This window comes from Pongo pygmaeus, chromosome X (assembly GCF_028885625.2).
Source record: "Pongo pygmaeus isolate AG05252 chromosome X, NHGRI_mPonPyg2-v2.0_pri, whole genome shotgun sequence".
Taxonomy (NCBI): domain Eukaryota; kingdom Metazoa; phylum Chordata; class Mammalia; order Primates; family Hominidae; genus Pongo; species Pongo pygmaeus.
Window position 1 is genome coordinate 114,277,969 of NC_072396.2, and position 27,515 is coordinate 114,305,483.

General features: G+C 40.0%; 1 protein-coding gene across 10 annotated transcripts in view; it reads left to right on the forward strand.

The window, feature by feature from the left end:
• The window catches only part of TMEM164 (transmembrane protein 164), a 182,069-nt gene that overhangs the window by 82,041 nt on the left and 72,513 nt on the right, over positions 1 to 27,515 (forward strand). Inside the window, exon 1 of one of the 10 annotated variants that reach the window (XM_063660282.1) lies at positions 18,883 to 18,989. The exons of the other annotated variants lie outside the window; for them this stretch is intronic. The gene's annotated coding sequence lies outside the window, so the exon portion shown is untranslated. Of the gene's footprint in view, positions 1 to 18,882; positions 18,990 to 27,515 lie in introns of those variants that run through there. 10 annotated transcript variants of the gene reach the window in all.

A 27,515-nucleotide genomic window follows, 5' to 3' on the forward strand; every position in this document is an offset into this window, starting at 1 on the left:
CTACCTGAGTGTTACTTGTGAGGGCTCCCACTCCTAGCACACAGTGTTCCAGCACCAATTCTGCCACTTCTGCCCTTTTGATTTTGGGGAATTAGAGTCTCCGTGTGAATGTAGACCAGTTTTGAGAATTGCTGATTTCCTCTGCAAGTAGTAACCACATAGTCCAAATGGATGTCCAGTTTGCCAGTTTCTAGATGAACTCTTGGCTTCTAAGCCATGAGGCTGACAGTTGTGGAAGGACTCAACGTTTCCTATCTTCTTTTAGGTTTCTGTGGGCTGCTGCATGAATTGGCCAGATTGTTTTTTCTCATTTCAGCATTAGGCTTATTGTTAATGGAGATTTCTCCCAGATCCTGGTAATAAGTTTGCCATCAGTCTAAGTTTCCAGTGTTTGGGGAATTTTATCTTTTTCTATATCTTCATAGGTATTTGAGTGGGAAATTGAGAGAGGCTATGTTAGTGACTGCTAGCCAAGTGCTATTTGAAAGTAGAAATCCAGTGTATATTTTGGATTAGAGCAGAGATTGGCAACCATTTCCTGTAAAGGGCCAGAGAGTAAATATTTTAGACTTTGCAAGCCATATGATCTCTGTGTTTTAACTATTTAACTGTTGTTGGAGCATGAAAGCATCACAGAAAAATGCAAACAAATTAGTGTGGTTGTGTTCAAATAAAACTTTATTTACATGAACAGGAGGACCAGATGAAAAAGTTCTGGAGATAGCTGGCAGTCATGGTTACACAACAGTGTGAATGTACTTAATGGCACTGAACTGTACACTTAAAAGGAGTTAAGTTGGAAAAAATTTTATGTATATATATAAATGTATATATTTTTATATATACATTTATATATATAATATATATTTATATATACATTTATATATTTATAAATAAATGTATATATAATTTATATATAAAGTTATATATAATTTATATATAAATGTTATATATAAATGTTATATATTTATATATAAATGTTATATATTTATATATAAATGTTATATATATAAATGTTATATATTTATATATAAATGTTATATATATAAATGTTATATATTTATATATAAATGTTATATAATATTTTTATATATAAATGTTATATAATATTTATATATATAAATTTATATATATTTATATATAAATTTATATATATATAAATGTGTTATATATTTATATATATAAATGTGTTATATATTTATATATATAAATGTGTTATATATATTTATATATATAAATGTTATATATATATATAAAAAAGAAGGACCATATTTTGCTGACCCTGAGTTTAGAGGAATTAGCTCTAGCATAGGCAGAGAGAGAGAGGAAGAAATTACATATGTACAGTAGGACAGTGACTCTGTTAATAAGCTAGAAGGCAGTGGAAGACATTTGAGTATTTAAGGGGAATACCATAATGGGGATGGTGAGATCTTGGTAAGCTACAATTCATCCTAGTGATGTCATCTTACGATCTTTACAGATGGAGATACACAAGAGTTCACATTCACATTCTTTGACATAAGGATCAGAGCAGGGCTTTTCTACTTCTCTAGAGGCTTGAGAAACCTCTGCAGCTGTCAGAAGTGTTCATATCAGAAACAAAAGCTAACCAGTCATTTCTTTTTGCTTGTAGTACAAATGGTGACTAGTGATGCTTCTGGTAGTTGATCTGAGCTCTTCCCAGGACTAGAAGATCCTAGCTTTTTAGTTATTAATCACAGCACACTTACTCAATAAAAGAGTGTTCATCAGTCTGAGTCAACTGTTTATACAGCCTCCAGCCTAAGATTCTTCCTTATCAGCTAGAGACCTGGGCTCAAGAATTTCACAATAGGCTAGGAGCCTCTTAGAGAAACTAGCCTTTTGAGACTTTCTCTGAGTTGGGCTCTCTTGTTTGTTGTTGTTGTTGTTTTTGAAACTGTCTCACTCTGTTGCCCAGGCTGGAGTGCAGTGGCGTGATCATGGCTCACTGCAGCCTCGACCTCTGAGTTGGCATATCTTGAAGGAATACATGAAGGAAAAGGGAACAGAGATTAAGGTTTCCCAGGCTTTGGGTTGTAATCAGACGGTTTAGCTGTATTCTGGACACCCAGCACTTAATGTGCGTGGTTATCCGTGTGTATGTAGCAAGGGTGGGGGAACTCATGGAGTGAGTCATGAGTGGTATGGTTTAAATGGCAGGAAACTCTTCCCTCACCCCGCCTTGGGTAAGAAAAGTGCATAGCAGAGCGCTGACACACATCCCTCTGCTCCAGAAAGTGTACAGTACCCCTCTGCTCCCCACTGAAACCCTAAAGTTGCTCATCTTCATGTGTGCCAGGAAAGGAGTGGATCTGTGATGCAAGTAGGATTATTTGGTCATATCTGCTGACTCAGTCTAAAGAAGCTTTTGAAGGGGATGAGATGAAATTTCATCTGTGCTGCAGAGAGCAGGAGGTGCGTTGCTGGATGGAGAGAGGACTGTAGGCTGCGTGTGAGCCAAAGTAGATGAGGGAAGCGTGGGGGTAGGCATGCGGAACTGGGACAGCCTGACACGTGATCTTGGCATTGCAAAACTGATATCCTGTTGGCCTTTGGGCCACATGATATTATGACAGTGCAGTATCCCCATGGCCCTTTCTTTTTCTAGATTTCATTTATGATACTCTCAGATTTTTAAACAGCATGACTTTCCCCAGGGAGAAATTCAGACCTCAGATCTCTAGGACTGCTCTGAGGTCATGAGATAGACTCAGTTTGAACCTGTTGAGTTTAAATGTCTTGGAATGATTTTAGCATCTCAGTACCCCCTTTCCCAGTGCTCATCTGGTCAGCTGCTCTGGAGCCTGAGGGATTCTAAACTGAGACTTAGTTTGGGGTCATATGCAGTTAAAAAGGGACAGTCTTTTGGCACCTTTGCCTCGGAGGTGGCTGCTTTTTGGCTTAGCGTTGGACTCATCACTGAAAAAGATAGTTGAGAGGTTGTTTTTGACCTGAGCAGCCTTATTAAGACTCAGTTATTGGCAAAGGAGAGAAGGCTCTGCTTATAAATGCTGCAGATTTTTTTTTTTTTTTTTTTTTGCAGAACAAAGATGATTTATTAGAAGACAAGGCTTTGGGGGAAAAATATTACATTATCTGATTAAATTATTGTGAATAGATGTTTGAGGAAGGAATGAAATAAAGGGGAAAGAGGAAACCACAGTAAGTAAAGAGCAATTCAGGGAGACCAGTTTCTCTTTTTTATTCAGAATGCTGCTCAGGTATCTGCTTTCCTAGGAGCCACCTTATTGTCAGGTTCTGCCTTCGGTTTATGTGTATTATTCCCTTACTTCTTAGAAGAGGGAAGATGCTTTCGGGTTGTTCACAGGTCTCTCTTCCCATTCAACATAAAATAGAAGCTGCCTACCTTTACATATACTCAGTTTTATCTTCTCCAAGTCTCCCAGAAGTTCTCTTTGAAAGTTCCTAGAGCAGGGACTGCTTTTATTTTTTTTCCTTCTCCTAGGCTTTAAGCATGTGTTTAGATGTATGTCATCATTGGGTAAAAGAAAGGCTAAAGATTCAGATAACTTTTCTCATCTGCGGAAACATGGAAAGCAGTACTCAGCAGAGGAATGAGGACTGATTATTTTGGGCCTCTTTTTTCTTTATCCAAGTGAAGAATCTACTGTGCTATATATTGGTCAAAAGCAATTCCAAAGCGGGGAGGGGGAAAGCAGTACGGCATAATAGATAAGATTTGGGCAAGTTAGATAGGAGCTGTGCAGTTGGTAATGAAGAAGCAGAACTGTTTCTTTCTCATTATAAAAGTAATCCATGCTAATTGTAAGGAAAAGAAATAAAATATTATAGAAAGCAATAAAGAATACAATAATAATAACTGATAATTCCTGTTAATATGTTGGTATAATTTCTTCTCAGTTTTCTGTAGGTATAGATTTCGGCTCACTGCAACCTCTGCCACCCAGGTTCAAGCGATTCTCCTGCCTCAGCTTCCCGAGTAGCTGAGATTACAGGCACTGCCACCAGACCCGGCTAATTTTTGTATTTTTAGTAGAGACAGGGTTTCACCATATTGGTCAGGCTGGTCTTGAACTCCTGACCTCATGATCCACCCGCCTCAGCCTCCCAAAGTGCTGGGATTACAGGCGTGAGCCACCATTTTTAGAAACAAAATAAAGATCATTCTACATATGATACTTTGTAATATTTAAAATATAGCATGATTGTTTACCCATCTAATTAAGTATTCTTAACATGATTTCTGATGGCTACATAGTATTCCATTGTTTGGATGAATATAATATAATGTATTTAAACACTGTTCTGTTCAATTCAGCATTTGATTTATCGGATAGACATGTTTTGAAGGGATCTTGAATAGTACAGTGGAATTATAGTTGCAGTTCTGCTTAATTCTTAGCTCTGTGATCCTGAGCAAAGATTAAAGTCTTAGCTTCCATTTCCTCATTTGTAAAAGAATGCTATTAATAGTAACCACCCTCCTGAGTAACAATGATTAGATGACATGACCCATGTAAATTTCTTAGCATGAAATCTAACATATACCAGGTACTCAATAATTGTTAGTAGTAGCGTATAGCATTATCCTTGTCTTGACACTTTGTCATCTGTGTACTCACTGTTAGAATTTGGGTCTCAAGAAAAGAAAATTGCTTTCATTCAGATAAGTAAAATTTCAGAATGAAAATTGCCTTTAGATAAGTAGCCTCTTTTACCAGTTGAGTACCTTCCAGATAGGGGCATTTGCCAACTTCCTGAATTTCACAGGGAAAAAAGAAATTCTGCAGTCTCTCTGGTTGTGTAGCCCCATTTGGTTCAGAACAAGGAAGTGGGAAACCACCAGCTGCAACCAGGGAATTATCTTTGTGTCCACAGGCAAAGCCAGCCAAGCCTCCCTGTTCTACTTATCTTTTTTTTTTCTTTACTTGCTTGTTTTTTATGTTCTTTTAGTCTGAATTTTTTTTTTTTGAGCGGAGTCTTGCTCTGTTGCCCAGGCTAGAGTGTAGTGGCACAATCTTGGCTCACTGCAACCTCCGCCTCCTGGGTTCCAGCAATTCTCCTGCCTCAGCCTCCTGAGTAGCTGGGACTTCAGGTGCATGCCACCACACTCGGCTAATTTTTTGTATTTATTTTTTTTTAGTAGAAGTGGGGTTTCACCATATTAACCAGGATGGTCTTGATCTCCTGACTTTGTGATCCACCCGTCTCGGCCTCCCAAAGTGCTGGGATTACAGGCGTGGGCCACCACACCTGGCCTGGAAATTTTTAAACATATGGAAAAGTGAACAGTGCAGTACATAGAATACTTGTATAGCTTCCGCTTAGTCTCAGCAGTTGTCCTACTTTCTTTATTTTTATTTATTTTTGTTTTTTATTATACTTTAAGTTATAGGGTACATGTACACAACATGCAGGTTTGTTACATATGTATACATGTGCCATGTTGGTGTGCTGCACCCATTAACTTGTCATTTACATTAGGTATATCTCCTAATGCTATCCCTCCCCTAGCCTCCCACCCCACGACAGGCCCCGGCGTGTGATGTTCCCCATCCTGTGTCCAAGTGTTCTCATTGTTCAGTTCTCACCTGTGAGTGAGAACATGCAGTGTTTGGTTTTCTGTCCTTGCAATAGTTTGCTGAGAATGATGGTTTCCAGCTTCATCCATGTCCCTACAAAGGACATGAACTCATCATTTTTTATGGTGGCATAGTATTCCATGGTATATATGTGCCACATTTTCTTAATCCAGTCTATCATTGATGGACATTTGGGGTTGGTTCCAAGTTTTTGCTGTTGTGAATAGTGCCACAATAAACATACATGTGCATGTGTCTTTATAGCAGCATGTTTTATAATCCTTTGGGTATATACCCAGTAATGGGATGGCTGGGTCAAATGGTATTTCTAGTTCTAGATCCTTGAGGAATCGCCACACTGTCTTCCACAATGGTTGAACTAGTTTACAGTCCCAACAACAGTGTAAAAGTGTTCCTATTTCTCCACATCCTTTCTAGCACCTGTTGTTTCCTGACTTTTTAATGATCGCCATTCTAACTGGTGTGAGTATCTCATTGTGGTTTTGATTTGCATTTCTCTGATGACCAGTGATGATGAGCATTTTTTCATGTGCCTGTTGGCTGCATAAATGTCTTCTTTTGAGAAGTGTCTGTTCATATCCTTTGCACACTTTTTGATGGGGTTGTTTGATTTTTTCTTGTAAATTTGTTTAATTTCTTTGTAAATTCTGAATATTAGCCCTTTGTCAGATGGGTAGATTGTAAAAATTTTCTCCCATTCTGTAGGTTGCCTGTTCACTCTGATGTTGGTTTCTTTAGTTTAATTAGATCCCATTTGTCAATTCTGGCTTTTGTTGCCATTGCTTTTGGTGTTTTAGTCATGAAGTCTTTGCCCATGCCTATGTCCTGAATGGTATTGCCTAGGTTTTCTTCTAGGGTTTTTATGGTTTCAGGTCTAACATTTAAGTCTTTAATCCATCTTGAATTAATTTTTGCATAAGGTGTAAGGAAGGGATCCAGTTTCAGCTTTCTACATATGGCTAGCTAGTTTTCCCAGCACCATTTATTAAATAGGGAATCCTTTCCCCATTTCTTGTTTTTGTCAGGTTTGTCAGAGATCAGATGGTTGTAGATGTGTGGTATTATTTCTGAGGGCTCTGTTCTGTTCCATTGGTCTATATCTCTGTTTTGGTACCAGTACCATGCTGTTTTGGTTACTGTAGCCTTGTAGTATAGTTTGAAGTCAGGTAGCATGATGCCTCCAGCTTTGTTCTTTTGGCTTAGGATTGTCTTGGCAATGCAGGCTCTTCTTTGGTTCCATATGAACTTCAAAGTAGTTTTTTCCAATTCTGTGAAGAAAATCATTGGTAGCTTTATGGGGATGGCATTGAATCTATAAATTACCTTGGGCAGTATGGCCATTTTCATGATACTGATTCTTCCTATCCATGAGCATGGAATGTTCTTCCATTTTTTTGTGTCCTCTTTTATTTCATTGAGCAGTGGTTTGTAGTTCTCCTTGAAGAGGTCCTTCATATCCCTTGTAAGTTGGATTCCTAGGTATTTTATTCTCTTTGAAGCAATTGTGAATGGGAGTTCACTCATGGTTTGGCTGTTTGTCTGTTATTGGTGTATAGGAATGCTTGTGATTTTTGCACATTGATTTTGTATCCTGAGACTTTGCTGAAGTTGCTTATCAGCTTAAGGAGATTTTGGGCTGAGACAATGGGGTTTTCTAAATATACAATCATGTCATCTGCAAACAGAGGCAATTTGACTTCCTCTTTTCCTAATTGAATATGCTTTATTTCTTTCTCTTGCCTGATTGCCCTGGCCAGAGCTTCCAACACTATGTTGAATAGTAGTGGTGAGAGAGGGCATCCCTGTCTTGTGCCAGTTTTCAAAGGGAATGCTTCCAGTTCGTGCTTATTCAGTATGATATTGGCTGTGGGTTTCTCATAAGTAGCTCTTATTATTTTGAGATACATCCCATCAATACCTAGTTTATTGAGAATTTTTAGCATGAAGGGCTGTTGAATTTTGTCAAAGGCCTTTTCTGCATCTATTGAGATAATCATGTGGTTTTTGTCTTTGGTTCTGCTTATATGCTGGATTACATTTATTGATTTGCGTGTGTTGAAGCAGCCTTGCATCCCAGGGATGAAGCCAACTTGATCGTGATGGATGAGCTTTTTGATGTGTTGCTGGATTTGGTTTGCCAGTATTTTATTGAGGATTTTTGCATCGATGTTCATCAGGGATATTGGTCTAAAATTCTCTTTTTTTGTTGTGTCTCTGCCAGGCTTTGGTATCAGGATGATGCTGGCCTCATAAAATAAGTTAGGGAGGATTCCCTCTTTTTCTATTGATTGGAATAGCTCCTCTTTGTACCTCTGGTAGAATTCGGCTGTGAATTCATCTGGTCCTGGACTTTTTTTGTTTGATAGGCTATTAATTATTGCCTCAATTTCGGAGCCTGTTATTGGTATATTCAGGGATTCAACTTCTTCCTGGTTTACTCTCGGGAGGGTGTATGTGTCCAGGAATTTATCCATTTCTTCTAGATTTTCTAGTTTATTTGTGTAGAGGTCTTTATAGTATTCTCTGATAGTTTGTATTTCTGTGGAATCTGTGGTGATATCCCCTTTATCATTTTTTATTGCGTCTATTTGATTCTTCTCTCTTTTCTTCTTTATTAGGCTTGATAGTGGTCTATCAGTTTTGTTGATCTTTTTGGAAAGCCAGCTCTTGGATTCATTGATTTTTTGAAGGGTGTTTTGTGTCTCTATTTCCTTCAGTTCTCCTCTGAACTTAGTTATTTCTTGCCTTCTGCTAGCTTTTGAATGTGTTTGCTCTTGCTTCTCTAGTTCTTTTAATTGTGATTTTAGGTGTCAATTTTAGATCTTTCCTGCTTTCTCTTGTGGGCATTTAGTGCTATAAATTTTGCTCTACACTCTGCTTCAAATGTGTCCCAGAGATTCTGGTATGTTATATCTTTGTTCTCATTGGTTTCAAAGAACATCTTTATTTCTGCCTTCATTTCGTTATGTACCCAGTAGTCATTCAGGAGCAAGTTGTTCAGTTTCCCTGTAGTTGAGCGGTTTTGAGTGAGTTTCTTAATCCTGAGTTCGAGTTTGATTGCACTGTGGTCTGATAGACAGTTTGTTATAATTTTTTTTCTTTTACATTTGCTGAGGAGTGCTTTACTTCCAACTATGTGGTCAATTTTGGAATAAGTGTGATGTGGTGTTCAGAAGAATGTATATTCTGTTGATTTGGGGTGGAGAGTTTTATAGATGTCTATTAGGTCTGCTTGGTGCAGAGCTGAGTTTAATTCCTGGATATCCTTGTTAACTTTCTGTCTCATTGATCTGTCTAATGTTGACAGTGGGGTGTTAAAGTCTCCCATTATTAATGTGTGGGAGTCTAAGTCTCTTTGTAGGTCACTCAGGACTTGCTTTATGAATCTGGGTGCTCCTGTATTGGGTGCATATATATTTAGGATAGTTAGCTCTTCTTGTTGAATTGATCCCTTTACCATTATGTAATGGCCTACTTTGTCTCTTTTGATCTTTGTTGGTTGAAAGTCTGTTTTATCAGAGACTAGGATTGCAACCCCTGCTTTTGTTTTCCATTTGCTTGGTAGATCTTCCTCCATCCCTTTATTTTGATCCTGTGTGTGTCTCTGCACGAGAGATGGGTCTGCTGAATACAGCACACTGATGGGTCTTCACTCTTTATCCAATTTGCCAGTCTGTGTCTTTTAATTGGAGCATTTGGCCCATTTACATTTAAGGTTAATATTGTTATGTGTGAATTTCATCCTGTCATTATGATGTTTGCTGGTTATTTTGCTTGTTAGTTGATGCAGTTTCTTCCCAGCATCGAAGGTCTTCACAGTTTGGCATGTTTTTGCAGTGGCTGGTACCGGTTGTTTCTTTCCATGTTTAGTGTTTCTTTCAGGCGCTCTTTTAGGGCAGGCCTGGTGGTGACAAAATCTCTCAGCATTTGCTTGTCTGTAAAGGATTTTATTTCTCCTTCACTTATGAAGCTTAGTTTGGCTGGATATGAAATTCTGAGTTGAAAATTCTTTTCTTTAAGAATGTTGAATATTAGCCCCCACTCTCTTCTGGCTTGTAGAGTTTCTGCTGAGAGATCTGCTGTTAGTCTGATTGGCTTCCCTTTGTGGATAACCCTACCTTTCTCTCTGGCTGCCCTTAACATTTTTTCCTTCATTTCAACTTTGGTGAATCTGACAATTATGTGTCTTGGATTTGCTCTTCTTGAGGAGTATCTTTGTGGTGTTCTCTGTATTTCCTGAATTTGAATGTTGGCCTGCCTTGCTAGATTGGGGAAGTTCTCCTGGGTAACATCCTGCAGAGTGTTTTCCAACTTGGCTCCATTCTCCCCATCACTTTCAGGTACACCAATCAGACGTAGATTTCGTCTTTTCACATAGTCCCATATTTCTTGGAGGCTTTGTTCGTTTCTTTTTATTCTTTTTTCTCTAAACTTCTCTTCTCGCTTCATTTCATTCATTTGATCTTTAATCACTGATAACCTTTCTTCCACTTGATTGAATCAGCTACTGAAGCTTGTTCATGTGTCACCTAGTTCTTGTGCCATGATTTTCAGCTCCATCAGGTCATTTAAGGTCTTCTCTACACTGTTTATTCTAGTTAGCCATTCGTCTAATCTTTTTTCAAGGTTTTTAGCTTCTTTGCGATGGGTTCGAACATCCGCTTTAGCTCGGAGAAGTTTGTTATTACCGATCGTCTGAAGCCTTCAGCTCTGAACTTGTCAGAGTCATTCTCCGTCCAGCTTTGTTCCATTGCTAGCGAGGAGCTATGTTCCTTTGGAGGAGGAGAGGCACTCTGATTTTTGGAATTTTCAGCTTTTCTGCTCTGGTTTCTCCCCATCTTTGTGGTTTTATCTACCTTTGGTCTTTGATGATGGTGACATACAGATGGCGTTTTGGTGTTGATGTCCTTTCTGTTTGTTAGTTTTCCTTCTAACAGTCAGGACCCTCAGCTGCAGGTCTGTTGGAGTTTGCTGGACATCCACTCCAGAACCTGTTCACCTGGGTATCACCAGTGGAGGCTGCAGAACAGCAAATATTGCAGAACAGCAGATGTTCCTGCCTGATCCTTCCTCTGGAACCTTCCTCTCAGAGGGGCACCCGGCCGAATGAGGTGTCAGTCGGCCCCTACGGAGAGGTGCCACTTAGTTAGGCTACTCGGGGGTCAGGGACCCACTTGAGGAAGCAGTCTGTCCGTTCTCAGATCTCAAACTCCATGCTGGGAGAACCACTACTCTCTTTAAAGCTGTCAGACAGGGACGTTTAAGTCTGCCGAAATTTCTGCTGCCTTTTGTTCAGCTATGCCCTGCCCCCAGAGGTGGAGTCTACAGAGGCAGGCAGGCCTCCTTCAGCTGCAGTGGGCTCCACCCAGTTCGAGCTTCCTGCCTGCTTTGTTTACCTACTGAAGCCTCAGCAATGGTGGACGCCCCTTCCCCAGCCTTGCTGCCGCCTTGCAGTTCTATCTCAGACTGCTGTGCTAGCAGTGAGCGAGGCTCTGTGGGTGTGGGACCCTCCAAGCCAGGTGCGAGATATAATCTCCTGGTGTGCCATTTGCTAAGACCATTGGAAAAGCACAGTATTAGGGTGGGAGTGTCCCAATTCTCTATGTACCGTCTGTCACGTCTTCCCTTGGCTAGGAAAGGGAATTCCCTGACCCCTTGTGCTTCCCGGGTGAGGCGATGCCCCGCCCTGCTTTGGCTCATGCTTCATGGGCTGCACCCACTGTCCGACAATCCCCAGTGAGATGAACCCGGTACCTCAGTTGGAAATGCAGAAATCACCGGTCTTCTGCGTTGCTCATGCTGGGAGCTGTAGACGGGAGCTGTTCCTATTCAGCTATCTTGGACGGGTGAGCGTCCTACTTTCTTATATGTGAATTCTGAAATGCAAGGTCCTAACTGCACTCCCTGCCACAAGACAGACAGGATTGCGCGACAGGACCTCACAAAGTGGGAAAAAAATATGTACACTCTTAGATCCAAGGGTTTATAGAAACAGAAAGTCAGTGCGGAAGGACTCTGGACTCTGGGATGGTAGAAATAGATTTTATTTTATTTTATTTTTTCAGACGGAGTCTCACTTTGTGCCCAGGCTGGAGAGCAGTGGCATGATCTTGGCTCACTTCAGTCTCCACCTCATGAGTAGCTGGGATTACAGACGCATGCCACCATGACCAGCTAATTTTTGTATTTTTAGTGGAGATGGGATTTCACCATGTTGGCCAGGCTGGTCTCGAACTCCTGACATCAAATGATCTGCCTGCCTTGGCCTCCCAAAGTGCTGAGATTACAGGCATGAGCCACTGTGCCCAGCCAGATCTTTTGTTTTTGTAATACAAATCACAGAAAGTAAATCTCAGTGTCTGGCTGAAGGAAAAAAGTAGATCCAGATGTCCATCAACATGACAGTGGGTAACTACCTTGTGGTATATTCATAAAAGTGAATAATATTCAGCAGTGAAAAACAGATGAAGTAGAGCTACATGTATAAACATGGATAATTAGAAGTTAAGTGAAAAATGTAATTTGCCTAATAGTCTTTCTCTATACAATGTACCTTTTATTTAAGGGTATAAACATGAAACAACACTATATGTTATTTGTGGATACATACAAACATAATAAATGTATAAAAACTTGGGCAACAAGGAAGTCAACTACTTTAGAGTAGAGATTCCCCTTGTAGATGGTTGGGGGAGATGAATTGTGTTCGGGAAGGGTACATAGAGGACAACCGAATCAATATATTCAAATTTATTAAAGCTGTATGGTAGGTGCAGAGGTGCTCATTTTTTAAATATTTTACTGTATGTTTAAAACTTTTAGTGTAAAGAAAAAAACTAGGGCAAAAAATGTTGTTTAAAATGCTCAGAATCCTGGATCACTTATTTCGTGAGTGTGAAAGCTGAGACTGGGAGAGTTCAGTGTTTTGCTTCTCATATACATGTTTGAATTTTGTTCAATTATCATACAGCCAAAATGTTTTTTTTGGGAATAAAGTTCTATGAATTTTAAGACATGTATAGATTATTATAATTACTACCACAGACAGGGTTTAGAACTGCTCCATCACTTCTAAAAACTTCTCATACTCTTCCTTTAGTGTGATACCCAGATTTCTAAACCCTGGCAACCACTGACCAGTTCTGCATCACTGTAGTTTTGTCCTTTGGAGAATGTCATACAAATGAAACCTTGCAGTATGTAACCTTTAGAGAGTGGCTTTGTTTACTTAGCATAATGCCTTTGAGATTCATCTGAGTCAATACATGTATCAATTGTTTATTCCTTTTTATTTCTGAGTGGTTTTCCATGGTCTGTAGGTACCACCGTTTGTTTATCCATTCAGCCATTGAAGGGTACCTGGACTGCTTCCAGATTTTGTCTATTATGAATAGAGTTACTGTAAACATTGTTGTAGAGGGTTCCATGTAAACATAAGTTTTCATCTTAGTAGGGAGCCAGGAGCAGAATTATTGAGTTGTAGGGTAAGTACTAGTATTTTTAACTTATAAAAGTTTTTTTCTTTTTCTTTTTTTTATAAAAAAGAAACCTTTATAAGATACCATCAAATAGTTTTCCAAATCAGTACTTTCACATTTACATTCCCACCAATAGTGTATGAGAATTCCGGTTTCTCCACGTTGCTATTGTCTTGTTTTTTTGTTGTTATTATAGCAATTCAGGTGAGAAGTGGCATCTTATTATTGTTATAGTTTGCATTTCTCTAATGGTAGGGAACATTTTTATCTGCTTACTTGCCATGAAAACAACAACATATTCTATAACAACTTCTTTTGGTGAAGTGTCTGTTCACGTTTTTTTTAGCCCTTTCTTTTTCTTTCTTTTTTTTTTTTTTTTTTGAGAGGGAATCTCGCTCTGCCACCCAGGTGCGATCTTGGCTCACTGCCGGCTCCGCCTCCTGGGTTCACGCCATTCTCCTGTCTCAGCCTCCGGAGTAGCTGGGACTACAAGGCGCCCGCCACCACGCCCGGCTAATTTTTTTTTTTTTTTTTTTGTATTTTTAGTAGAGACGGGGTTTCATCGTGTTAGCCAGGATGGTCTCGATCTCCTGACTTTGTGATCTGCCCGCCTCGGCCTCCCAAAGTGCTGAGATTACAGGCGTGAGCCACCGTGCCTGGCTAGGTCGTGTGTTTTCTTATTGTTGAATTTGAGGATTCTTTATATATTCTGGATAAAAGTTCTTTGTTGGATATGTGATTTGCAAATATTTTATCCCATGTTATATGTTATATAGCTTGTCTTTTCATTGTCTTAAAGTGTCTTTCACAGATCAAAAGTTTTTCATTTTGATTAATGTCAGTTTATCATTTTTTTCTTTTATGTATTGTGTTTTTGGTGTCATGTCTAAGAACTGTTTGCTTAACTGAAGATCACAGATTTTTTCATACATTTCCTTCTAAGACTTTTATAGTTTTATATTTTCTATTTAGACTTATGACAGCTTTTATATAAGTTGTGAGGTTTAGGTTAAGTTTGTTATTTTACATATGAATGTCCAATTGCTTCAACCCCATTTACACTCTTTTCAAAAATCAAATTATTATATTTGTGTGGGTCAAATTCTGGACTATTATGTTTCATTGATTGATGTGTCTATTCTTGGGCAATACTGCATTGTTTTGATTGTTGTAACTTTGTAGTAAGCCTTAAAATCAGGCAATGTGACTCCTTCATTATCTGCTTCTTTTACAGAATTATTTTAGCTATTCCTGTTTCTTTGACCTTCCATATACATTTTAGAGTCAGTCTGTCTATAAAATATCCTGTTGGGATTTTGATCAGAATTGCTTTGACTCTATAGATCGTTTTGGTGAGAACTGACATCTTTCCTATGTTGAGCCTTTCAGTCCTTGGACAAGGTATGCCTTTCCATTTATTTAGGTCTTCTTTTATTTTATCAGCATTTTGCCATTCTCAACATATGGATCCTTTAAATATTTTGTTAGATTTATACCTAAGCATTTCAGTTTTTTGAAACATTTTAAGTGGTTCTTTCAAAAATTTTGGTTTTCAGTTGTACACTGCTACTGTGTAGAAGTGATTGATTTTTGTGTGTTAACTTCGTATCCTGTGACCTTTAAAAACTAATGTATTTTTTAGGAGCTTTTTTGTAGATTCCTTGGGATTTTCCATACATATAATCACGTCCATTGCAAATAAGGACAGTTTTACTTCTTCCTTTTCAATCTCTATTATTTTTGTTGCCTGATTTCCTCGCTAAAGCTGCCAGTCTAATAGTATTGGTGAGAGTGGACATCCTTGTCGTGTTTCTAATGTTGTCGGGGGGAGCATTTAGTCTTTCACCATTAAGTATTAGATTAGGCGTAGTAATTTTAGGTGCCCTTTATCAGGTTGAGGAAGTTCCCTACTATTCCTAGTTTGATGATAATTTTTATCATGAATAGATACTGAATTTTGACAAAATACCCTTTCTGTATCAGTTGATATGATCACGTACTTTTTAGTCTTTTTTAGTCTTTTCAGCACTGATTTGGTGAATTATATTAATTGAATTTCAAATATTGAACTAACCTTGTGTTACCAGGAGAAAACACACTTGGTCATAGAGTAGTATTCTTTCTTTTTTTTGAGACGGAGTCTCGCTCTGTTGCCCAGGCTGGAGTGCAGTGGCACAATCTCGGCTCACTGCAAGCTCTGCCTCCCGGGTTCACACCATTCTCCTGCCTCAGCCTCCAGAGTAGCTGGGACTACAGGCACCCACCACCATGCCCGGCTAATTTTTGTATTTTGTATTATTATTATTATTATTTTTGGTAGAGATGGGGTTTCACCTTGTTAGCCAGGATGGTCTCGATCTCCTGACCTCGTGATCCCCCCACCTCGGCCTCCCAAAGTGTTGGGATTACAGGTGTGAGCCACCGTGCCTGGCCGAGTATTATTCTTTCTATACTGCTACTTTAGATTTGCTACTGTTTTACTGAGGATTTTTGTGTCTGTTGTTCATGAGGAATATTGGTCCGTCCCTTCCTCCCTTCCTTCCTTCCTTCCTTCCTTCCTTCCTTCCTTCCTTCCTTCCTTCCTTCCTTCCTTCCTTCCTTCCTTCCCTCCCTCCCTCCCTCCCTCCCTCCCTCCCTCCCTCCCTCCCTCCCTCCCTCCCTCCTTCCTTCCTTCCTTCCTTCTTCCCTCATATTCTTCTTTTTCCTCTATTTTTTTCTTCTCTTCCTCTCCTTCCTCCCCACTACCCACCTCCTCTAGTTTTGGTATCTGGGTAATGTAGTGATGGACCATTCTGTTTAATTGATTGATGTGTTTATTCTTTCCCCTCTTCAACTCAAAATGAGAAATGTTTCCTTCTCTTTTATTTTCTGAACATGATTGTATAAATATTTGGTAGAATTGGTCACTGAAACTATCTGAGTCTGGAGATTTCTTATTCAGATGATTTTAACTATGAATTCAATTTATTTAATAGGATTATTCAGGTTGTCTTTTTCATCTTGGGTGAGTTTTGGAGTTTGTGGTTTTTGAAGAATATGTCCATTTCATCTAAGTTGTCAAATTTATGTGCATAGAGTTGGTTGGAGTATTATTTTATAGTTTTAATTGCTAGGGTTCTAATATCTTCTTTCATTGCTGATACTGTTAACTTTTTTCCTTCTCTCTTTTTATCCATGTCATTCTACCTAGAAGTTTATAAATTGTATTGACTTTTTTCAAAGACAAACTTTTGGTTTTATTGATTTTTTTTTTTTTTTCAAGACAGGGTCTCACTCTGTCGCCCAAGCTGGAGTGCAGTGGCATGCTCATGGCTCACTGCAGCCTCGACCTCCTGGGCTCAAGTGATTCTCCCACCTCAGCCTTCCAAGTAGCTGGGACTACAGGCTTGCACCACTACACCCAGCTAATTTTTTGAATTTTTTTTTGTAGAGACAAGGTTTCACCATGTTGCCCGGGCTGGTCTTGAACTCCTGGGCTCAAGTGATGCCCCCGCCTTGGCCTCCCAAAGTGCTGGGATTACAGGCGTGAGGCACTGCGCCCTGCCTCTCTATTGTTTTTCTTTTCCATTTCATTGATCTCTGCTCTTTATTATTTCATTTTTTCTGCTTGCCTTGGATTTATTTTGCTCTTTTTTTTTTTTAATTAAGGTGGGAGCCTAGATTGCTAATTTGAGACCATTCTTTTTGCCTAATATAAGAATTTCCGGCTGGGTGCAGTGGCTCATGCCTGTAATCATAGCACTTTGGGAGGCCGAGGTGGGTGGATTGCTTGAGGCCAGGAGTTCAAGACCAGCCTGGCCAACATGGTGAAACCCCGTCTCTACAAAAAATACAAAAAACAAAACAAAACAAAACAAAACAAAAAACAAAACACCAAAAACTGGGCATGGTGGCGGGCACCTGTAATCTCCTACTTGGGAGGCTGAGGCAGGAGAATCACTTGAACCTGGGAGGTGGACGTTGTAGTGAGCCCGCATCCTGCCACTGCACTCCCATCCTCCAGCCTGGGTGACAGAGTGAGACTGCCTTAAAACTTTTTTTTTCCTGTTACTAGCATATTTTTGTTGTTGTTGTTCAGTTCAAAATATTTTATAATTTCCTTTGAGAATTCCTATTTATGAATTTGCCTTTCCAGCCATCCAGAGAATTTGTCATCTGTTCCATATCTTTTTGTTCTTGGTTGTTATCGAGTACTAAATTGAAATAGAATTCATCTCGTGAAGGATCATAATAGCTTCATTTGTTATGAATAATGTGATATTCATTTACATTGATCTATTAAGGATAATACAGCCACTGTATATTGAGTGCTTATTATATTCTAGGCACTACATTGATCACTTTACATGGTCTTATTTTATTAAATTCTCTAACCCTTTCAGTAGGTACTGTTATTAGTTCAATTAACAATTGTGAGGCAATTGACACATATTTTAAGTGATTTGTCCATAGTCACTTGGCCAGTAAATGGTAGAGATGGGATGGAATGTAGACTTGATTCCAAACCCCCTTAACCATTATACTACATTTCCTCTAGTTATTTCACTACTTGCCTTCTCATAAAAATTGTTAGCTTTTTGAGGGCAGATACTGTGTCTTACTCGCTTCTTTTCCCTACAATACCTGCAACAATGTTAGGCACACAGTAATGGATGAACTAATGTTTGTGGAACTAAATTCAACAAAATTAACTGATCTAGAAGAGAATCAAAACCATGGTGCTTGCCATATTGCCTCAGATTCTTACCAGCTAAGCAGACTCAGTGTAGCATCCTATACAAAACCAAAAAAGCTTATAGGAGATATTTGTGTCAATAATAATGGCTATCTTGTGTTCTTTTGTGATGATCAGTCAGATGTTGCCACGAGTAGACAGAGGAGAGGGTAAGGAAAAAACAAAGTTTATTATATTCACAGGTGCTAGAGACAAGAGGCCCAGGATACTAGGCAAGGCCACTTGGGAAAGACATTAGAGTGGTCAGGAGGCAGGAGATAGGAGCAAGGAGGAAGTTTTAGGCCACTGCCTTTATTGGGATTTCCACAGAAAAAGCAGGGCAGGGCAGGGCAGGACAGGGTGAATAGTTAAGGATTGGCTAGTTTGAATAATTTCAGCAGGCCTCTAAGCTGTAGGGCTGTACCCTAGTTGCCTGGTGTCTGGTCCTGGGGCAATTAAGGAAGAGGAATATAGCTTCCTGGGGTGTAAGGGGCAGATAGAGGAGGTCTGGCTTTGGATTGGTTAGTTTGCATATCAAAGGCATGTTTCTGGCTGAGCACTTGCTATCTCTAAGAATTGGCTGGAGGATGGGGGTGGAGGGGGTGGGCAGGCTGTCTCTAGCCAGAAAGGTTTTTAAAGATATCAAAATATCACAATATACAGAAAATAAAATATATGCTGCATATCAAGCAATTCAACTTTTTCTTGTAATGTCATGACTTTTCTTTGCTTCTTGGGAGCACTTCCAGCATGACTGGTGGCACTTCATCTGGATCCCCTGGTGTTATTCAAGGGTTACAGTATCACACTAAACAGGATGGAAAACATGAGGGAAGGGTCGACCCTTGAAAAACATGGGTTTGGGCTATGCAGGTCCACTTAGAAGCAGATTTTTTCAATAAATATATTGGAAAAAGGTTTGGGGACTTTTGACAATTTGAAAAAATTTGCAGGCAAGTCTTATAGCCTAGAAATATTGAAAAAGATTAAGAAAAGGTTAAGTGTGTCATGAATGAATATGTGTAGACACTAGTGTATTTTATAGTTTACTACTCTAAAATATACACAATCTATTATAAAAAGTTAAAATTGGGGAGGAGCCAAGATGGCCGAATAGGAACAGCTCCGGTCTACAGCTCCCAGCGCGAGCGACGCAGAAGACGGGTGATTTCTGCATTTCCATCTGAGGTACGGTGTTCATCTCACTAGGGAGTGCCAGACAGTGGGCGCAGGTCAGTGGGTGAGTGCACCGTGCGCCAGCCGAAGCAGGGGGCGAGGCATTGCCTCACTCGGGAAGTGCAAGGGGTCAGGGAGTTCCCTTTCCAGGGGTGACAGACGGCACCTGGAAAATCGGGCCACTCCCACCCGAATACTGTGCTTTTCCGACGGGCTTAGGAAACGGTGCCCCAGGAGAGTATAGCCCACACCTGGCTCAGAGGGTCCTACGCCCACAGAGTCTCGCTGATTGCTAGCACAGCAGTCTGAGATCAAACAGCAAGTCGGCAGCGAGGCTGGGGGAGGGGCGCCCGCCATTGCCCAGGCTTGCTTAGGTAAACAAAGCAGCCTGGAAGCTTGAACTGGGTGGAGCCCACCACAGCTCAAGGAGGCCTGCCTGCCTCTGTAGGCTCCACCTCTGGGGGCAGGGCAGAGACAAACAAAAAGACAGCAGTAACCTCTGCAGACTTAAATGTCCCTGTCTGACAGCTTTGAGGAGAGCAGTGGTTCTCCCAGCACGCAACTGGAGATCTGAGAACGGGCTGACTGCCTCCTCAAGTGGGTCCCTGACCCCTGACCCCCGAGCAGCCTAACTGGGAGGCACCCCCCAGCAGGGGCAGACTGACACCTCACACGGCCTGCCAGGCACTCCAACAGACCTGCAGCTGAGGGTTCTGTTTGTTAGAAGGAAAACTAACAGAAAGGACATCCACACCAAAAACCTATCTGTCATCACCATCATCAAAGACCAAAAGTAGATAAAACCACAAAGATGGGGAAAAAACAGAGCAGAAAAACTGGAAACTCTAAAAAGCAGAGTACCTCTCCTCCAAAGGAACGCAGTTCCTCACCAGCAACGGAACAAAGCTGGACGGAGAATGACTTTGACGAGCTGAGAGAAGAAGGCTTCAGATGATCAAATTACTCCGAGCTACGGGAGGATATTCAAACCAAAGGCAAAGAAGTTGAAAACTTTGAAAAAAATTTAGAAGAATGTATAACTAGAATAACCAATACAGAGAAGTGCTTAAAGGAGCTGATGGAGCTGAAAACCAAGGCTCGAGAACTACGTGAAGAATGCAGAAGCCTCAGGAGCCGATGCAATCAAATGGAAGAAAGGGTATCAGCCCTGGAAGATGAAATGAATGAAATGAAGCGAGAAGGGAAGTTTAGAGAAAAAAGAATAAGAATAAAAAGAAACGAGCAAAGCCTCCAAGAAATATGGGACTATGTGAAAAGACCAAATCTACGTCTGATTGGTGTACCTGAAAGTGACGGGGAGAATGGAAACAAGTTGGAAAACACTCTGCAGGATATTATCCAGGAGAACTTCCCCAATCTAGCAAGGCAGGCCAACATTCAGATTCAGGAAATACAGAGAACACCACAAAGATACTCCTCGAGAAGAGCAACTCCAAGACACATAATTGTCAGATTCACCAAAGTTGAAATGAAGGAAAAAATGTTAAGGGCAGCCAGAGAGAAAGGTCGGGTTACCATCAAAGGGAAGCCCATCAGACTAACAGCGGATCTCTCGGCAGAAACCCTACAAGCCAGAAGAGAGTGGGGGCCAATATTCAACATTCTTAAAGAAAAGAATTTTCAACCCAGAATTTCATATCCTGCCAAACTAAGCTTCATAAGTGAAGGAGAAATAAAATCCTTTACAGACAAGCAAATGCTGAGAGATTTTGTCACCACCAGGCCTGCCCTAAAAGAGCTCCTGAAGGAAGCGCTAAACATGGAAAGGCACAACCGGTACCAGCCGCTGCAAAATCATACTGAAATGTAAAGACCATCGAGACTAGGAAGAGACTTCATCAACTAACGAGCAAAATAACCAGCTAACATCATAATGACAGGATCAGATTCACACATAACAATATTAACTTTAAATGTAAATGGACTAAATGCTCCAATTAAAAGACACAGACTGGCAAATTGGATAAAGACTCAAGACCCATCAGTGTGCTGTATTCAGGAAACCCATCTCACGTGCAGAGACACACATAGGCTCAAAATAAAAGGATGGAGGAAGATCTACCAAGCAAATGGAAAACAAAAAAAGGCAGGGGTTGCAATCCTAGTCTCTGATAAAACAGACTTTAAACCAACAAAGATCAAAAGAGACAAAGAAGGCCATTACATAATGGTAAAGGGATTAATTCAACAAGAAGAGCTAACTATCCTAAATATATATGCACCCAATACAGGAGCACCCAGATTCATAAAGCAAGTCCTGAGTGACCTACAAAGAGACTTAGACTCCCACACATTAATAATGGGAGACTTTAACACCCCACTGTCAACATTAGACAGATCAACGAAACAGAAAGTCAACAAGGATACCCAGGAATTGAACTCAGCTCTGCACCAAGTGGACCTAATAGACATCTACAGAACTCTCCACCCCAAATCAACAGAATATACATTTTTTTCAGCACCACACCACACCTATTCCAAAATTGACCATATACTTGGAAGTAAAGCTCTCCTCAATAAATGTAAAAGAACAGAAATTATAACAAACTATCTCTCAGATCACAGTGCAATCAAGCTAGAACTCAGGATTAAGAATCTCACTCAAAACCGCTCAGCTACGTGGAAACTGAACAACCTGCTCCTGAATGACTACTGGGTACATAACGAAATGAAGGCAGAAATAAAGTTGTTCTTTGAGACCAACGAGAACCAAGACACAACATACCAGAATCTCTGGGATGCATTCAAAGCAGTGTGTAGAGGGAAATTTATAGCACTAAATGCCCACAAGAGAAAGCAGGAAAGATCCAAAATTGACACCCTAACATCACAACTAAGAGAACTAGAAAAGCAAGAGCAAACACATTCAAAAGCTAGCAGAAGGCCAGAAATAACTAAAATCAGAGCAGAACTGAAGGAAATAGAGACACAAAAAACCCTTCAAAAAATCAATGAATCCAGGAGCTGGTTTTTTGAAAGGATCAACAAAATTGATAGACCGCTAGCAAGATTAATAAAGAAAAAAAGAGAGAAGAATCAAAGAGATGCAATAAAAAATGATAAAGGGGATATCACCACCGATCCCACAGAAATACAAACTACCATCAGAGAATATTACAAACACCTCTACGCAAATAAACTAGAAAATCTAGAAGAAATGGATAAATTCCTCAACACATACACCCTCCCAAGACTAAACCAGGAAGAAGTTGAATCTCTGAATAGACCAATAACAGGAGCTGAAATTGTGGCAATAATCAATAGCTTACCAACCAAAAAAAGTCCAGGACCAGATGGGTTCACAGCCGAATTCTACCAGAGGTACAAGGAGGAGCTGGTACCATTCCTTCTGAAACTATTCCAATCAATAGAAAAAGAGGGAATCCTCCCTAACTCATTTTATGAGGCCAGCATCATCCTGATACCAAAGCCTGGCAGAGACACAACAAAAAAAGAGAATTTTAGACCAATATCCTTGATGAACATTGATGCAAAAATCCTCAATAAAATACTGGCAAACCGAATCCAGCAGCACATCAAAAAGCTTATCCACCATGATCAAGTGGGCTTCATCCCTGGGATGCAAGGCTGGTTCAATATACGCAAATCAATAAATGTAATCCAGCATATAAACAGAACCAAAGACAAAAACCACATGATTATCTCAATAGATGCAGAAAAGGCCTTTGACAAAATTCAACAACCCTTCATGCTAAAAACTCTCAGTAAATTAGGTATTGATTGGACGTATCTCAAAATAATAAGAGCTATTTATGACAAACCCACAGCCAATATCATACTGAATGGGCAAAAACTGGAAGCATTCCCTTTGAAAACTGGCACAAGACAGGGATGCCCTCTCTCACCACTTCTATTCAACATAGTGTTGGAAGTTCTGGCCAGGGCAATTAGGCAAGAGAAGGAAATCAAGGGTATTCAATTAGGAAAAGAGGAAGTCAAATTGTCCCTGTTTGCAGATGACATGATAGTATATCTAGAAAACCCCATTGTCTCAGCCCAAAATCTCCTTAAGCTGATAAGCAACTTCAGCAAAGTCTCAGGATACAAAATCAATGTACAAAAATCACAAGCATTCTTATACATCAATAACAGACAAACAGAGAGCCAAATCATGAGTGAACTCCCATTCACAATTGCTTCAAAGAGAATAAAATACCTAGGAATCCAACTTACAAGGGATGTGAAGGACCTCTTCAAGGAGAACTACAAACCACTGCTCAAGGAAATAAAAGAGGATACAAACAAATGGAAGAACATTCCATGCTCATGGGTAGGAAGAATCAATATCATGAAAATGGCCATCCTTCCCAAGGTAATTTACAGATTCAATGCCATCCCCATCAAGTTACCAATGACTTTCTTCACAGAATTGGAAAAAACTACTTTAAAGTTCATATGGAACCAAAAAAGAGCCTGCATCGCCAAGTCAATCCTAAGCCAAAAGAACAAAGCTGGAGGCATCACACTACCTGACTTCAAACTATACTACAAGGCTACAGTAACCAAAACAGCATGGTACTGGTACCAAAACAGAGATATAGATCAATGGAACAGAACAGAGCAGTCAGAAATAATGCCACATATCTACAACTATCTGATCTTTGACAAACCTGACAAAAACAAGAAATGGGGACAGGATTCCCTATTTAATAAATGGTGCTGGGAAAACTGGCTAGCCATATGTAGAAAGCTGAAACTGGATCCCTTCCTTACACCTTATACAAAAATCAATTCAAGATGGATTAAAGACTTAAATGTTAGACCTAAAACCATAAAAACCCTAGAAGAAAACCTAGGCAATACCATTCAGGACATAGGCATGGGCAAGGACTTCATGTCTAAAACACCAAAAGCAATGGCAACAAAAGCCAAAATAGACAAATGGGATCTAATTAAACTAAAGAGCTTCTGCACAGCAAAGGAAACTACCATCAGAGTGAACAGGCAACCTACAAAATGGGAGAAAATTTTCGCAACCTACTCATCTGACAAAGGGCTAATATCCAGAATCTACAATGAACTCCAACAAATTTACAAGAAAAAAACAAACAACCCCATCAAAAAGTGGGCGAAGGACATGAACAGACACTTCTCAAAAGAAGACATTTATGCAGCCAAAAAACACATGAAAAAATGCTCACCATCACTGGCCATCAGAGAAATGCAAATCAAAACCACAATGAGATACCATCTCACACCAGTTAGAATGGCAGTCATTAAAAAGTCAGGAAACAACAGGTGCTGGAGAGGATGTGGAGAAATAGGAACACTTTTACACTGTTGGTGGGACTGTAAACTAGTTCAACCCTTGTGGAAGTCAGTGTGGTGATTCCTCAGGGATCTAGAACTAGAAATTCCATTTGACCCAGCCATCCCATTACTGGGTATATACCCAAAGGACTATAAATCATGCTGCTATAAAGACACATGCACACGTATGTTTATTGCGGTATTATTCACAATAGCAAAGACTTGGAACCAACCCAAATGTCCAACAATGATAGACTGGATTAAGAAAATGTGGCACATATACACCATGGAATACTATGCAGCCATAAAAAATGATGAGTTCATGTCCTTTGTAGGGACATGGATGAAATTGGAAATCATCATTCTCAGTAAAGTATCGCAAGAACAAAAAACCAAACACCACATATTCTCACTCATAGGTGGGAATTTAACAATGAGAACACATGGACACAGGAAGGGGAACATCACACTTTGGGGACTGTTGTGGGGTGGGGGGAGGGGGGAGGGATAGCATTGGGAGATATACCTAATGCTAGATGATGAGTTGGTGGGTGCAGCGCACCAGCATGGCACATGTATACATATGTAACTAACCTGCACATTGCGCACATGTACCATAGAGCCTAAAGTATAATAATGATAATAATAATAAAAAAAAGAAAAAAAAAGTTAAAATTTATCAAAGTTTATGTACACAAACACTTATAGACTGTACACTGTGCCATCGTAATTGAGAGATGTACACAGATATAAAGATGCACTATTAAAACATAACTGCATAAAATTAACAGTAGTACATACTGTACTCCTGTAATAATTTTATAGCCGCCTCTTGCAGTGAGCTCAGGTGTTGTGAATATCCCTTAGAATGCCCTGTGCCCCTAATCATCTCCGAATGGGCTGTTCTTTCTCCAGTAAATGGTTGATCCCAATAAAAAAGTGATCTTTGTGGTTCTCACATTTTTCATTGTGTTTAGTGCAATACCATAAATGTTGAATAACACCAGAGGACCCATACAAAGTGCACTAGTCATGCTGAAGTGCTCCCAAGAAGCAGAGAAAAGTTAAGACATTACAAGGAAAAGTTGAATTGCTTGATATGCACCATAGATTGAGGTCTGCAGCTGCAGTTACCCACTATTTTAGACGACGATTCATCTTGTGAACATATGATGCAAACTTATGATATTGATAAATGTAGTGCAGTACTCTAAATGTATTTTCTCTTCCTCATGACTTTCTCAATATTTTCTCTTCTCATAAGAATACAATATATAATACATATAACATACAAAATTTGTGTTAATTGATCTCGGTAAGGCTTCTGGTCAACAGTAAGCTATTGGTAGTTAAGTTTTAGAGGAGTTAAAAGTTATAGGCAGACTTTAGACTGCTCAGGAAGTCAGTGCCCCTAACCTCAACATTGTTCAAAGATCAACTGTATATACAATACAATGACCAATACTCTGAGCTGGCAAGGAGGTTTGTAAGTATGACTAACCAAATATAAGTCTGCCCCAAGCTCCGCTTTTTGGTTCTGGCCTTCAGTCTGTCCATCTGCTTTCTCTGGACCTCTTTCTCATACTTTGAATTTTTTAAATAGTTTGTCTTTCATATGATTTTTTTTCTATTCCTTTTTCCCTTCCCGTGCTTCCTTCACTCCTTTCCCTCCTCCCTCCCTCCCTCCCTCCCTCCCTCTCTCTCTCCCTTCCTTCTTTCCTTCCTTCCTTCCTTCCATCCGTCCATTCATCCATCCATCTATCCATCTTGAGGCTTTAGGTGAGTTCTTCACCATTTATTTAACAAACATTTTATATGAGTCTTACTATATGCCATGCACATTTTAATGCATTTTTAAAATATTCCCTATAACAATCCTATGAGTTGGGTACTATTATGGTTCCTATTGTACAGATGAGGGAACTCCCTCACAGGACTTTCTAGTGGCCCTATAGCCATTTGCCACACCCATTACAAATTTTTGTGGCAGGCTGGAGGCGGGTATAAAGTTAAAACAAAAGCCTCTGCTTCTGAGTTGGTCAGTCATTTACCTGTAGAGCTGTGCTTTGTCTGTAAAGGGCAATGTAGTTGTGTGATCAGGATAGTTGCCACAGAACACACAAGGGGTTTAGGCATGACCTTCCTTGCCCCACTGGCACCCAAGAACCTTTTCCTTCATGGCCTGCAGTCTGATACATACACACATAGAAACACAGACACACACACACACACACACACACACACACGCACACACACACAGAGAGAGAGAGAGAGAGAGAGAGAGAGAGAGAGAACATATGTAACATTCATGCCATGGATTTAAAGCAGAGTACAATGGCAAAAATACAAGCTTGAAACTTGGCGACATCTGAGTGTGACTTCAGCCTCTGCCACTTATTGTCTGTTTGATCTTGGGCAGATCACTTAATCACTTGGAGCTTTGGTTTTCTCCACTATGAAATGGAGAAGATGATGGTGGTTATAATAAAAACTCTGATGACTGAATGAGAGGATATATTTGAATCCTTAGCCCAGTGATTTGCACGTAGAAATGTTCAGTACATGTTAGAAATGTTTGTGATTATTAATATGCAAGGCTTCTTTATGTATTAAAGATAATTCACCCTCTAGCATATATATAGCTTGTATAAACTGAATTTTGAGAACCCAGAGCAATGCTTGTCTTTATCTAGGGACTTAACTGTTTTGGATCTTGATGTTAGTTTTATCTTCATCTTTGGCCGTCTGTAGGTCCTGATCAGTTCCATCAACCTCAAGATTTAACTTTTGGTGTCCAAATGTCTAATTGGCCCTGTGCAAATGCTAACATTTCTTTTGAGGTCCATGGCAAAGCCTGGCATCAGAATCCAGCTTTTTTTTTTTTTTTTTTTTTTGAGATGCAGTCTCACTTTGTCACCCAGGCCAGAGTGCAATGGCATGATCTCGGCTCACTGTAACCTCTGCCTCCCAGGTTCAAGTGATTCTCCTGCCTCAGCCTCCTGAGTTGCTGGGACTACAGACACCTGCCACCATGCCCAGCTAATTTTTGTATTTTTAGTAGAGATGGGGTTTCGCCATGTTGGCCAAGCTGGTCTTGGACTCCTGACCTCAAGTGATCCTCCCGCCTCAGCCTCCCAAAGTGCTGGGATTACAGGTGTGAGTCACCACGCCCAGCCCAGAATCCAGCTTTCATCTGGACTGTTGATGTGATTTTTTTTTTCATCTCCCAGGGTGAGTCTTTATGTT